Source organism: Eublepharis macularius, chromosome 17 (assembly GCF_028583425.1).
Source record: "Eublepharis macularius isolate TG4126 chromosome 17, MPM_Emac_v1.0, whole genome shotgun sequence".
In the NCBI taxonomy this organism is placed as follows: domain Eukaryota; kingdom Metazoa; phylum Chordata; class Lepidosauria; order Squamata; family Eublepharidae; genus Eublepharis; species Eublepharis macularius.
This window is the reverse complement of record NC_072806.1, coordinates 28,010,827-28,023,286: the sequence shown is the minus strand read 5'-3', so window position 1 is coordinate 28,023,286 and position 12,460 is coordinate 28,010,827. Positions and strand designations below refer to the sequence as shown.

Here is a 12,460-nt window from a genome sequence, read left to right as displayed (position 1 = left end):
CTTCATTGGAACACATGTAGCCTTTTCCTGTCGGATGAAAGTCAGATTCCTTTTGGGAAATGGGGTGGTAGGCAGGGCTTTTTTTCAGGGGGAACGTGGGGGGAACAGAGTTCCGGAACCTCTTGAAAATGGTCACATGGCTGGTGGTCCCACCCCCTGATCTCCAGACAGAGGGGAGTTTAGATTGCCCTCCGCGCCGCTCAGTGGCACAGAGGGCAATCGCGACTCCCCTCTGTCTGGAGATCAGGGGGCGGGGCCACCAGCCATGTGACCATTTTCTCTGAGGGCAACCCACTGAGTTCCACCACCCCTTTTCCCATAAAAAAAGCCCTGATGGTAGGGATCCCACAAAGACTAGCCAATATACCGTTGCTGGAGCATTCAGAAGCGGGAAGGAAGCAGCTCTCCTTAGCAAGGGTGGAGCCACTGCCCCAAACAGCCAGGTGTTGTTTACCGGAGCATTTACTTGCCAGCCCAACCCCCTCAACGCTGCACCCAAAGAGTTACACTGTGGAAGTTCCGTGACCATTTATCAGATTTTGATGCAGCAAAGAATGTCTAGTTGCAAACACACCGTTTCTTTTGTAGTTCAGAGCAGGGGGGGGGAACTGATGTTTTATGATGAGTAGGACAGCTGAAATGTTCATTGCCCAAGGGGATAAAAAGAGACTGAAGAATGGAAACCCAGAATGAAACCTCCAGGAGATTAGCAGAAGACACTCGAAAGCAGGAAAATTGCCCTGTTTGGGCAGGCTAGTCCAACTTGGTTCTCCATGTAAGAATACCAAACTGAAATGCTCCCCACCCACCCCACCCCCGGATTAGCCTTTTCCTTCTATATTTTCACAGTAGGTATCAAGCAGTTGAAGGCAATCTGTAATCATTTGGCTGACCACTGTCAGAAACAGGACACTGGATCTTGGATGGAATTCTACACAATTATGGTATCTGCAGTCACTTTTGCACCATGGCCTCTATGGCACTGCTTTTCTTTTCAATGCACTTATAAAAATGGGCTCTGATCCAAGGACGCTTCTGCTAGAATAAAAATTAGTTTGCCTGTTGTCATGCTAATTAAATGAGAAATCAAATAAATCAAATTAATTATGGTTAAGTGACAATGATAAGCCTCTGTATGCCCCTGCATGTGCCAATATGAACCTCTGCGCCCCAGAGCTCTCTCTCGCAGTGACTCGCCAAGGAGGCATTTCCCACCCATCTCTCTTCATTGGAGGTGCCAGGGACTGAACCCCGAGACTTTCCATCACAGATGTTCAACAGAGCAAAAGTAAAGGCCAGAGCACACCGTTCGGATTGCTTCACCTGACAGATACGGATTTGGCAGGCAGCTCCGGTCAGAGGATCGCCACGGCTCATTGAGTTTGCCAGAGGGAATGAGCTCCTCACTTATCAGGGCAAACAATGATCCTTTGACTAGAAAACGGATATCTAAGGTGTGGTGGAAGCCATTCCTCCCAAACTCTGTGTCTCTGATGCTCTCTGGAAATGAGGCAGAACAATCCCAGATCCCCATACGAGCGAGCGCTATTTTGTCAGAAAAGGAGGACCAGAAACTGTAACCTCAGCCGAGTGTTTGGAGGTAACGGTGTGTGTGGAGGGAGGGGGCCGCTTGGTGAGCTTTGCGAGACTGACAGACCTTGGTGCAGAGCCCAAGCCACAGCAGCCTTGGATTTTCTCTGCTGATGACACACTTTGTCCTGTGCTGGCACTAGGCTGCCCAAACACTCCACGCACAGCCAGGTGTGGCTACTGTACATGCTTCCTGCATCCCTGAAGGCTGAGATCAACTTTCACTGGAGGAAGGTGTATTTGGATGATCACCAATTCGTAATTCATTCTCCGTGCTATATGCCTCAAGGAGCTGGATGATCCCAGTTTGACACGGGCTTTTGTGATCTGCTCCTTTCTTCTCCACCCCTTTCCCCAGAGCACTAAATCAGCTTTTCTTGCCCTTCTTTGATTCACTCGAATGCCTCTCGGGAAAAGAAAAAGAGGAAGAGTTTTAAAATGAGAGCATTGAACAGCGGGAGAGCCAGCAAGCCCGATTCTGAGTCTCTTGGCAAAGTCTCTGAGCATCTTGATTCTAGCCAGATATTAGACAAGGCACTGTGCTACGGTACCTTCTTTGAATACTTCTACAGTGGGGTATCTGACCTCAACCAGCTGTGGTTAAAGAGCAGTTTGCAGCTAAGGCCATGGCTTTTGATTTCCTGAGCAAAACCACTTGATTTGGTTCAGAGGTGTCATGTTGACTAAGCAAAGTGTCCAAAAAACTCTCATATTTTAAGCCTCAGGGAAAAACCATCTGTCCATTGGACGGGTGATTGGTCCTACACAAGCCATGCCTGCATGAACTTAAACAAATGAAAAGGTTTATTCCCAGTGCAATCCTACGAAGAGTTACCCTCAGAGCCTTTTTTCAGCTGGAACGTGGTAGAACGGAGTTCCGGAACCTCTTGAAAATGGTCACATGGCTGGTGGCCCCGCCCCCTGATCTCCAGACAGAGGGGAGTTCAGATTGCCCTCTGCGCCATGGCGCGGAGGACGATCTAAACTCCCCTCTGTCTGGAGATCAGGGGGCAAGGCCACCAGCCATGTGACCATTTTCACTGAGGGCAGTTTAAACTAAAAAACTCCCCCTCCTTGTTCCAGCTGACCCAAAGTGACATCATTGCACTGTCCCGGAAGCATGTGCATACTTTGTGCCATGCACATGTGGTACCAGGGGCACCACTTCCCACCAGGAGTTGCCCTCTGTGCTGGCAACCCACTGAGTTTCACCACCTCTTTTTCCAGAAAAAAAGCCCTGATTATCCTGACCCAGATAGCTCAAGTGCAAACAGTCTCACCAAATCTCAAAAGCTAAGCAGGTTCAGCCTTGTTATGAATTTGATGGGAGACCTCCAACGAAGACCAGGGTTGCAGAGGCAGGCAAATGGCAAACCACCTCTGTTAGTCTCTTATCTTGAAAACCCCAGCAGGAGTTGCCATAAGTCAGCTATGACTTGATTGCACTTTCCACTACCACCACTAGAGTTATGTTATTCTAAACCCATTGTCTTAAATGGACTTGGAAGGACGTATCTCTTCTTAGGATTGCACTGAGAATCGTTTGTTTCCATTGGGCTCTTGGCTGTGGGCTTTATCTAAGCAGTGCCAGAGTCCACAGTTCTGCTGTTTCTCAAAGCAATGAACACACCAACAACTTACAAACTGGGTTCTATATTTGCATTCAGTTCAGTTTATTCAGGCAGGCCGTTCTACAAGTTGGAGGTTGTGACAGACAATGTGCGAATATGGGCAGTTGATCCTGCCCATTTGCAGGGTCACACTTGAGATGAGCGAAGCTGTTGTGGCGAAGCACAGAAGATGTGGTCTTGCATAGATGAGGGTCCAAGGCCATGCTGGGCTTTGTGTGTACCTTGAATTGTACCTTAAATTGAGCCCAGTAACTGGGCAGTCAATGGGGTAACTGCAGAATGGGTGTCATATGCATACTCTACCTAGCTCCTGATAATAACTGAGCTGCAGAATTTTGTACGAATTAGAGTTGACTTTAAGTGTAGACACTTGTAGAGTACATTGCAACAGACTAGCCTTGAGGCCAAGTAAAGGTAAGGGGCCATCTTCCAGGCTAAATTAAGCCAGAAAAAAGCACTTTTCACAGCTGCATTACCTTGCTTCTCTAGCAGTAATGCTGGGTCCAGTATAACTCCTAGACACTTAGTTAACCAAGTCATCCAGGGTCAGCTGAATGCCATCTAAAGTGGATAGCACAATGTCCTTCAAGACCTCAATCTTCAAACAGCATTCTCTTTGTCTTGTCGGGTTTCAGTTTCAACTTGTTCACTCTCGGCCATTTAATCACAGTAGTCAGATAGTGTCTCTACCTCATCATCAGAGGATTTGGATCAAAAGATAGAGCTGGGTGTCATCAGCATATTGAAAACATCCCATTTCCAAACTGCATACGTTTTTATCCTAAGGGCTTTACATATTGATTGAATAGCATGAGGGATAAGACTGTTACTGGGACAAATCCCACAGTAAAGATAACTTGTATTCCAGCTGCAACCCATTGAGACTGATTTGTAAGAAAATATTTAAACCAGTCCAAAGCACATTCCCTGATACCTACTCATGCCTCTAAATATCTCAACAAGAGGGTATAGTAACTGCATCGAAGGCCGCGTGTAAATCCGTTAGGAGCAACAAAGACGCATGACCTTTGCGTACATTCAGACAGAGGCCATAAACTCAAGCCATGAGGACACTGTCCCATACCATGACTTGAAACCAGATGGAAAGGAGTCCAGAGAAGATGACTTCTCTGAGAAGGCTTGTACTTGGTGTGTCACTGGTCTCTCAATCACTTCTGCCAGCAAGGCTGGTTAGAGACTGGAAGATAATTGGCCACATCATTTTTCTGTAGGGACTATCAGGGCTTTTTTTCAGCTGGAACGCAGTGGAACGGAGTTCTGGAACCTCTTGAAAATGGTCATATGGGTGGTGGCCCCGCCCCTTGATCTCCAGACAGAGGGGAGTTTAGATTGCCCTCCGCGCCAACCGGTGTGGAGGGCAATCTAAACTCCCCTCTGTCTGGAGATCAGGGGGCGGGGCCACCACCCATGTGACCATTTTCTCCGAGGGCAATCCACTGAGTTCCACCACCACTTTTCCCAGAAAAAAAGCCCTGGGGACAATTGTTTTATTAGTAGTGGATGGATGCAGAGAATCAATGCCAGCATAACATCACATTTACACTGGTGTGACCATGACGCTAGCACAACATTGGCATAACATGGGTGCGACATGGCCTGCGGAGTGGCCTGAAGTGAGTGGCATTAGGGTGAAGATGCCACCTACCACCCTCTTGCTCTGTAGACTTATGAGAAATCCAGAGGTCCTTTCAAGCAGAGGCACCACTGGGACCTGCTACTGGTTCATATATTGACTGCTGTAGACTACAGTCGGTTGGGATGTAGCAGCTCCGGTGAGGAACCATTTCACGGGGCCGGTCCTTAGCAGGGCACGGAAGAGAAGAGAGATTGGAGAGTCTCAGAGCAGGGGAATTCAGTTGCCTTCTACATCATCTGTGCAACAGGCAACAAGCAGATGCCTTCCCCAGAGATAATGTATGCTGGACCTGGAGAGGGCTTTCTAGATGCTCAATTTCCCTTCCTAACAGGAAGTCTGATGGAGAAACAAGCCTTCGATAACTAAAGTGTCTTTTTACAAGCTGGCTGCCTGGATTTGAACTTACTGCTGGATTTATTTTTGCACTGTTTTCTCTTCTTTGATCCTGCTTCCCACCCTCAACGGCATAAAAGAAACCAGACTAATTAGCCAACAAAGGCAACAAAACTGGGAGAAACCAGCAACGGCAGCAATGCCTGGAATCCAAACGAAATGCAACTGGCCTGATCTGCTCGGAAAGAGCAGGGTTGGCTGAGGCCGTTCAGGGCAGGAGATCAGCCATCTCAAGGGTCAGTTCCCAACTTGTGCCCACCAGTGATGAGGAAGGCATGCAGACATTTTGCGAGAGGTGAGGGGAAAGCAGAGTGGGTGGGTTTCTGCTGCCGATGGGAAGATCGGACTTGGCAGTGCCCCAAAAGTCACAAACGTTGTTATCCAGCTAGAATTTCTTGAAACGAGCAACAGTCTGCGATTTCTAGAAAGCCAACAGAGTTACCACCTGTTTTACCGGACAAGGGACTAGTAGCGCATCTCCTCCTGTAGCAGGCAACTAGGAGATACCCTGCCCATCTCTTCAGTATCCCATCACTTCAGCTGCTTCTCAGCAGATGGCCACCCCTAAAGCATACCTTGGAGAGACACCTTAAGGGCAACCTCTGCCCAGTACTTCCTTGGTTCCTCAAAGGAAGCCTTGCTCTGCCACCCCTCATTTACAGATGTTGCAGTGGTTAAAGCACAGAGCAGAGTCTTGCCAAGCTAATGCCTTCCCTGCTAGCAAGCTTTCCCTCCCTGCAAGAGTTTTGTCCGTAAAAAGAGCCCTGCTGGGTCAGATCAGTGGTCTATCTGTGCCAGCGTCCTGCCTCACAGTGGCCAATTAGTGGCCTGGAATGGCCAACAAACAGGGCATAAAGACCCCTGACCCAGATGCTCCCCTGTCTTCATACCCTTGCCTAGTAGAGAGGTATTCATTTACAGAACACGAATAATTTACTGTTCAGCAATTCAAATACTCAAAGCAACATGTAGCAACCCCTCCACCCCCATTCTGTTTATGAAAGCCAGCAATAGTGACATTTCTATTAAAACTAGTTCAGTCTAATTAGCAACACTGTTACCTAGAAAGCCCTTATTAGCCAAAACAGTATATTTGCCTGACAGTGCAACATTCTTCACTCAACATGGAGTTAAACTATGGAACTCACTGCCAGTAGATGTTGCCTCCCCACACAGGCACCCAGAGATTTATTGCCTCTCGACGTGACAGTCCCCTTTACTCACCATGGCTAGTAGCCACTGATGGACCTCTACTCCACAAATCTGTCTAATCCCCTCCCTTTAAGCCATCTATGCTCATGGCCATTGCTATGTCTACTGGCAGCGAGCAAAATAGTGTGGAGGGGGAGATGTCCGTGGCTCACTACGTAGATAGGTCAGTTAAATAAGAGAGGTTGCAGGGTCATCTGTGATGGTGATCCATTGTTTTTACCTTTTTCACAAGAGTACAGGAGCACCTGAAAAACCAACCAGATTTCTGGGGTATAAGCTGTCAAGAGTCAACCGTCCCTTCATCTGACAAAGGGAGCTTTGACTTTTGTAAGTTTATACCCTGGAAATCTTGTTGGTTTTTAAGTTGCTACTGGACTCTAATCTTGCTCTTCTACTGCAGACCAAGTCAGCTATCCACCTGAAACTCTTTGCTTTAAAACAGTCTTTGCAATGGCCTCTCTTTGAACTTTAGCAGTGGTTTTACCATGGCATGGGGGTATTTACTTCTTCCTTTCTCTTAGCAAAGTGCTGCAGCATGTTACTCTGGGTTTTCATGGAAATCCTGCTCTTATTTCATAGGGTTTTTTTCTGTGCTGCTTCACAACAGAACAACACTTGGTAGCTAGCAGGGGGCAGGGTGAGAAGCAGATTTTGTGTATTAACAGGGAAAATACACACACAGTGTGTGTGTGTTTAGCAGGGGGTTTTTTTCTGGGAAAAGAGGTGGCGGAACTCTCAAGAGGGAAATGAGAAAGAAATACACAGGATTCTTTGAAATCATATTATTTTCAAGCACTATTGCCGAGTGTTTTCAAGAGGTGCCGGAACTCCGTCCCCTGTGTTCCCCCTGAAAAAAAGCCCTGGTGTTTAGTAACTTGGTGTATACTTCATTATTCATTATTATTATTCAGAAGTAGCTTGCTGTCAGATTTCTGCAATCCAAATCCTATTTCATTTATTGGATGTCCCAGCCATTGTTCTTATTGACTTATGCTATGTAATCTGCCTTTAGTCTAACTAGTGAGAAAGGTGGCCTATTAATAATGGGAAGGGAGGAAGGCAGGCAGGCAGGCAGGCAGGCAGGCTGCCTTGCCACCTCTGGTAGAAGGAATTCGTGAAAACTAATACCACAAAAAGTTAACACAATATTATACCACAATTATAAGACAATTTTGTGCAATTTATCCAAAGTTATTACTTATATTTCACTATACAAGCCGACATGCACAAAAAAACCTCGGCAGCCTAAACAATTATACAATTCATTAACAAGGACTGTGAGACTTCATTTAAAGTGCTGTGTGCTTAAGCCTATATCCATACAAGTCAAAAATCAACAATCGCTACATTAACATGTGCAAAAGCCATACACTCAAGTGCAACGTGCTTAAGCAGGGTCACTATTCATTCAAACATAATATTCCTACATAAAAGTCCAAGAACAGTCCTGGTGCCGGATATGCATGGTGTTACAACAAGAAGGAGTGGTCCAATCAAGTAGAAGCCATCTGACGGACAGACCGGTTCCTATACAAGAAGCCGTTTCGATTCTTTTTCAAAGATGGTGAGATGTAGCAAAAGCAGTCCTTGCTAATGAATTGTATAATTGTTTAGGCTGCCGAGGTTTTGCTGTGCGTGTCTGCTTGTATAGTGAAATATAAGTAATAACTTTGGATACATTGCAAAAAATTGTCGTATAATTGTGGTATAATACTGTGTTAACTTTTTGTGGTATTAGTTAGTTTTCACAAATTCCTTCTGCTATTGTGTGGCTTCGTGATACTCTCATATTGGGTAACTTCTGGTCTGGTGATAGCATTGATCGGGGAGGTTTGTAAGCGTGCCATCCATGCAACGTACCTGTACTGTGCTCTTGGGCAAAGCTGTATTCCCTCCTCCTTAAAAAGTGGCTGCCAGTGACCTACCTCACAGGGCTGTTATGGGTTTCGTGCAATAAAGTTTGCCAAACGAAAGTATTTTTTTTAATGCAAGGTGTTGTCCCATTGAAGGGAGAACAGCAGTGAGATAAACATGAAAAGGACTAGCAGCAGCAGTGTCCCTGATACTCTGCAGCACAATCTACACCCACCCCAAAACAGGGCAGGAAGATCATAGTCTGGGATCTCGGCCTCTTGGCAAAGCACTTGGAGAAGGGGCGTGTGTGAAGGAGGAGATTCCCGGCTGGCTCCTCCTCGCACTGCTGCAGCGGGTGCCCTGTTCCTCATGCCCTTCTGTGAGCTCATCCCGGGGCCGTGCCCTGCTGCTCCTTTTATGAGGAAGGTGTGTTAGCTGACCCACCCTGATGCTTTCTGTTCCTGGCTGTGGCAGCTTGTTTTATGTTGGGTGTGGCGTGCTCCTCTTTGCTCCTCTTTGCCTCGACTGCATCCACCTTGCAGCCCCACCTGTGGCCACTCCCACCCTCCCACTGGGAATCGCCCACAATAATCTTGGTAATTACCTTTATTTGATCTGCGGGATGGATTTGGGAATTTTACCTGCATGGCAGTGAGCTGAGTCTGGAGGAAACCCAGACAGGCGGAATCAAGACAACTCCTGCCAAACTGGCAGGAGGACTGAGCCAAGGGGCCAGACCGTCAGGTGCCAGGGCTCAGTCCCAGGTGGTGTTTTGCAGTTGGCTTCGCTAGCAAAAGGAAAGGATGCTACTAAGCATGCACAGAGAACCCTGCACCTCACCATGAATTATGGGGAAAGCAGCCTCAACCTCTGCAAGGCTCAGGGGAATAGATTCTGTTACAAAGTGTAATGGAATCGATTCCCTTTTGAGAAGTTTTAGCACACTCTTCTCAAAAATTAGCACAGTTCTTCAGTAGACCTGCAGACCCCCCCCCCCAAAAGCATGGGTGTGTTCTTTAAATAGTTTAGTTTTCCAAAAGAGATCATTTGAGTGAAGCCAGGAAAGTTATTGTAGTGGGCTGGACTGTGATCGGAGAGTTCAGATTTTCAGGGGCTAAGCTTCCAAGAGTCAGAGAAGGGAGCTTTGACACTCGAAAGCTCACCCCTTGAAAATCTTGTTGATCTCTAAGGTGCCACTGGGCTCAAATCCTGCCGTTCTACTGCAGACCATGTTGATGGCTACCCATCTAAAACTCATGGGCCATGAAGCTCACGGGGGGGGGGGGGACCTTGAGCCAGGCACTGTCCTTAATCTATGCCACAGGGTGCTTGTGAGGATAAAAGAAGAAAGGGTGAAGAACCATCCAGGGCACTGTGAACTCCTTGGAAAGGAGAGTGGGTTTTTAAAAAAAAAACCTTTCCTAGCATATTTACAAATTGGGTCCTTCAGGCAGAGAGAGTGGCCAAGAAATGAGAGAGAGAGAGAGAGAGAGAGAGAGAGAGAGAGATATTCTTTTTTACTTAATCTTGGAGGAGCTTGACATTGGACCCTTCTCTGAATGGGAGAATATGCCAGTATGAAAACAATGCTAAGAATCACTTATGATGCTGTGGTCATGGTGTCCAGCCCGGAAGCATGGTGGACAGGGGACAAATAGGCTGAAGCGCTAGGCTCAGGAATTGGTGGCCATGAGCTTTGAAGCAGGGAGTGGAGGGCAAAGAGCCTTTCTTCTTTTCCATCTGAATGAGGAAAGGACAGAAAGACAGGCTGGAGCCTTGGAAATTGTTGGGAATGCACTTCATCATCCAATGCATAATAAAATTGTGGAACTCACTGCCACAAGATGTGGTGATGGCTGCTGGCTTAGATGGCTTGAAAAGGGGAGAGGACCAATTCTCAGAGGACGTGATGTCCCTTGATGGCTTTTAGCCACCAGGGCTAAATGGATCCTCCCTGTTCAGACACAGCAGCATTCGGAAGGCCAGGCAGGGCTGGTGTCTTATGCTTTTGCTTCACTAAGCTGGCCTTTATCATTCAGGCAAGATAGCAGAACACAACTAAGGTCACCTGTGGAGGCACCCAGTGGGGACTTGCCAAACATGGGGACCTGCAGGGCTTTTTTTCTGGAAAAAGAGGTAGTGGAACTCAGGACCACACAATGACATGGTCATTGGGACAGCTGGAACATGGGGGGAGCTTTTTAAAGTTTAAATCGCCCTCGGCGAAAATGGCCACATGGCCGGTGGCCCTGCCCCCTGATCTCCAGACAGAGGGGACTTTAGATCGCCCTCCGCACCATGGCGTGGAGGGCAATCTAAACTCCCCTCTGTCTGGAGATCAGGGGGGGCGGGGCCACTGGCCATGTGACCATTTTCAAGAGGTGCCAGAACCCCGTTCCACTGCGTTCCAGCTGAAAAAAAGCCCTGCCCTGTCCCATGACAACTTGCTGATCAACACCCTTGCAAAAGACTCAAAGGCCCATTCAGTGGTTCAACACACACATCACCAGATCTCCCTCTGCACCCCAAATCTCCATGTGCAACAAGCAGAGATCAGGTGCTGTTCAGGGAGACCGTTAGAGGTTTTGGAGCACACCAGTGGCCTGTACTCTCCAGAAAGCAAAATGCAACCCATACCTGTCAGGCCGGGAGCAGAGACTCCAGCTCCAGTCCCTGAGACTTCCCATGGAGGGCGTTATTCAAGGAGGGAGAAATTGGAGGTCTCATAACTTCTCCAGCACCCTGACCTGGATAGTCCAGGTGAGCGAGATCTCAGAGGCTAAGCAGGGTCAGCCTTGGTTAGTAATTGGGTGGGAGACCTCCAACGAAGACCAGGGTTGCAGGTGCAGGCAATGACAGACCACCTCTGTTAGTCGCTTGCCATGAAAATCCCACCAGGGGTCGCCATAAGTCAGCTATGACTTGAGGGCACTCTCCACCACCAACTTCTCCAGCATCCTGTTCCACTTCAGGCAACCAACCTGCAAGGCGCAGCCTTCAAAGCACATGGCTTGCTCCTGCAGCTGGCCTGCCTGTTCCTCAGCGCCAGTCCCTCCTCTACCACATCCTCAGTGGCTACCTTACTACATCCATGCACCCCGTCCACCTGTCCTTGCCATGTGGCAAACTCCCCGTATATCTACAAGTCTGCAGTTAGACAGCAGCCCCCGGTAGCAGGATAGAAAGGTATGCTGGGTCTCTCTTTCCTCAGTCTTGGGACACCTGAGCATATGCAGAGAGCACTTGCTAAGACACACGGCTAGGGCAGGACTTGGGAAGCAGAGCGGCTGAGGCTCATTTGAAGCTCAATTCAGCCTCCCTCTACCTTGTTGCAAAATGGGGGGACAGGAGGAGGATGATATGAATATTATGTAATCAGCCTTGAGTCTCAGTGAGAAAGGCGGACTATAAATGATGTAAATAAATATTACCAGGCTCATTGCAAAGGAAAGGCAGGTGATTTTTGTAAAGGATGTTAAAATTAACTCATCGGTGCGAATGAATGCTGTTTTCTACAGGAGCACCTCAGTCTTGGGAGGTGTGAAGTAATAATGGTGTCTTTAAGCGTATGCAGAGTGTATTTCCCTCGCCACTGAAGAAACACAGTGGATCCCCATCCTTCAGACATTTGGAAAGGCTTCTTGCAAATCATCCCATTTCTGATGTTCTTGCGCCTGCCGAAAAAAGAAGACTGCATAGATGCGGACAAGGAACGATGAAGCGCAGAGGCTGGAAGAGCTGTGGCTCAGAGGGAGAGCCTCTGCTTGGCGTGTCGAAGGCTCCAGGTCCAATCCTCAGCATCTCCCGTTATGGATCAGGTAGCAAGTGGTGTGAAAGAGGTCTACCTGGGAGTCCGTGAAACCACTGACAGTCTGAGTGGACAATACGGACACTGATAGGCTGAGTCAGTATAAGGTAGCTTCATCTGTGTGCCCTGCTCCCTTGGAGCTTCCATACAGAAGAAGGTGCCTCTGCATGCTGAACTCAGACCTGGGTTCCATTTCTGCTGTGGACAACTCCGGTCTCTCTGCCTGCACAAAGGGGCTTCAGGCAAAGGCCGGCCCAGAGACGTTGCTCAGCCCTGGGCTGTTCTAATTGCTCATGGGATCTGCGGCCTCTCTTT

At 47.9% G+C, this 12,460-nt stretch overlaps 1 protein-coding gene across 1 annotated transcript in view; it reads right to left on the bottom strand.

Moving 5' to 3' along the window:
- FOXN1 (forkhead box N1) overlaps nt 1-12,460 on the bottom strand; it is a 50,522-nt gene that overhangs the window by 30,623 nt on the left and 7,439 nt on the right. The window lies entirely within an intron of this gene.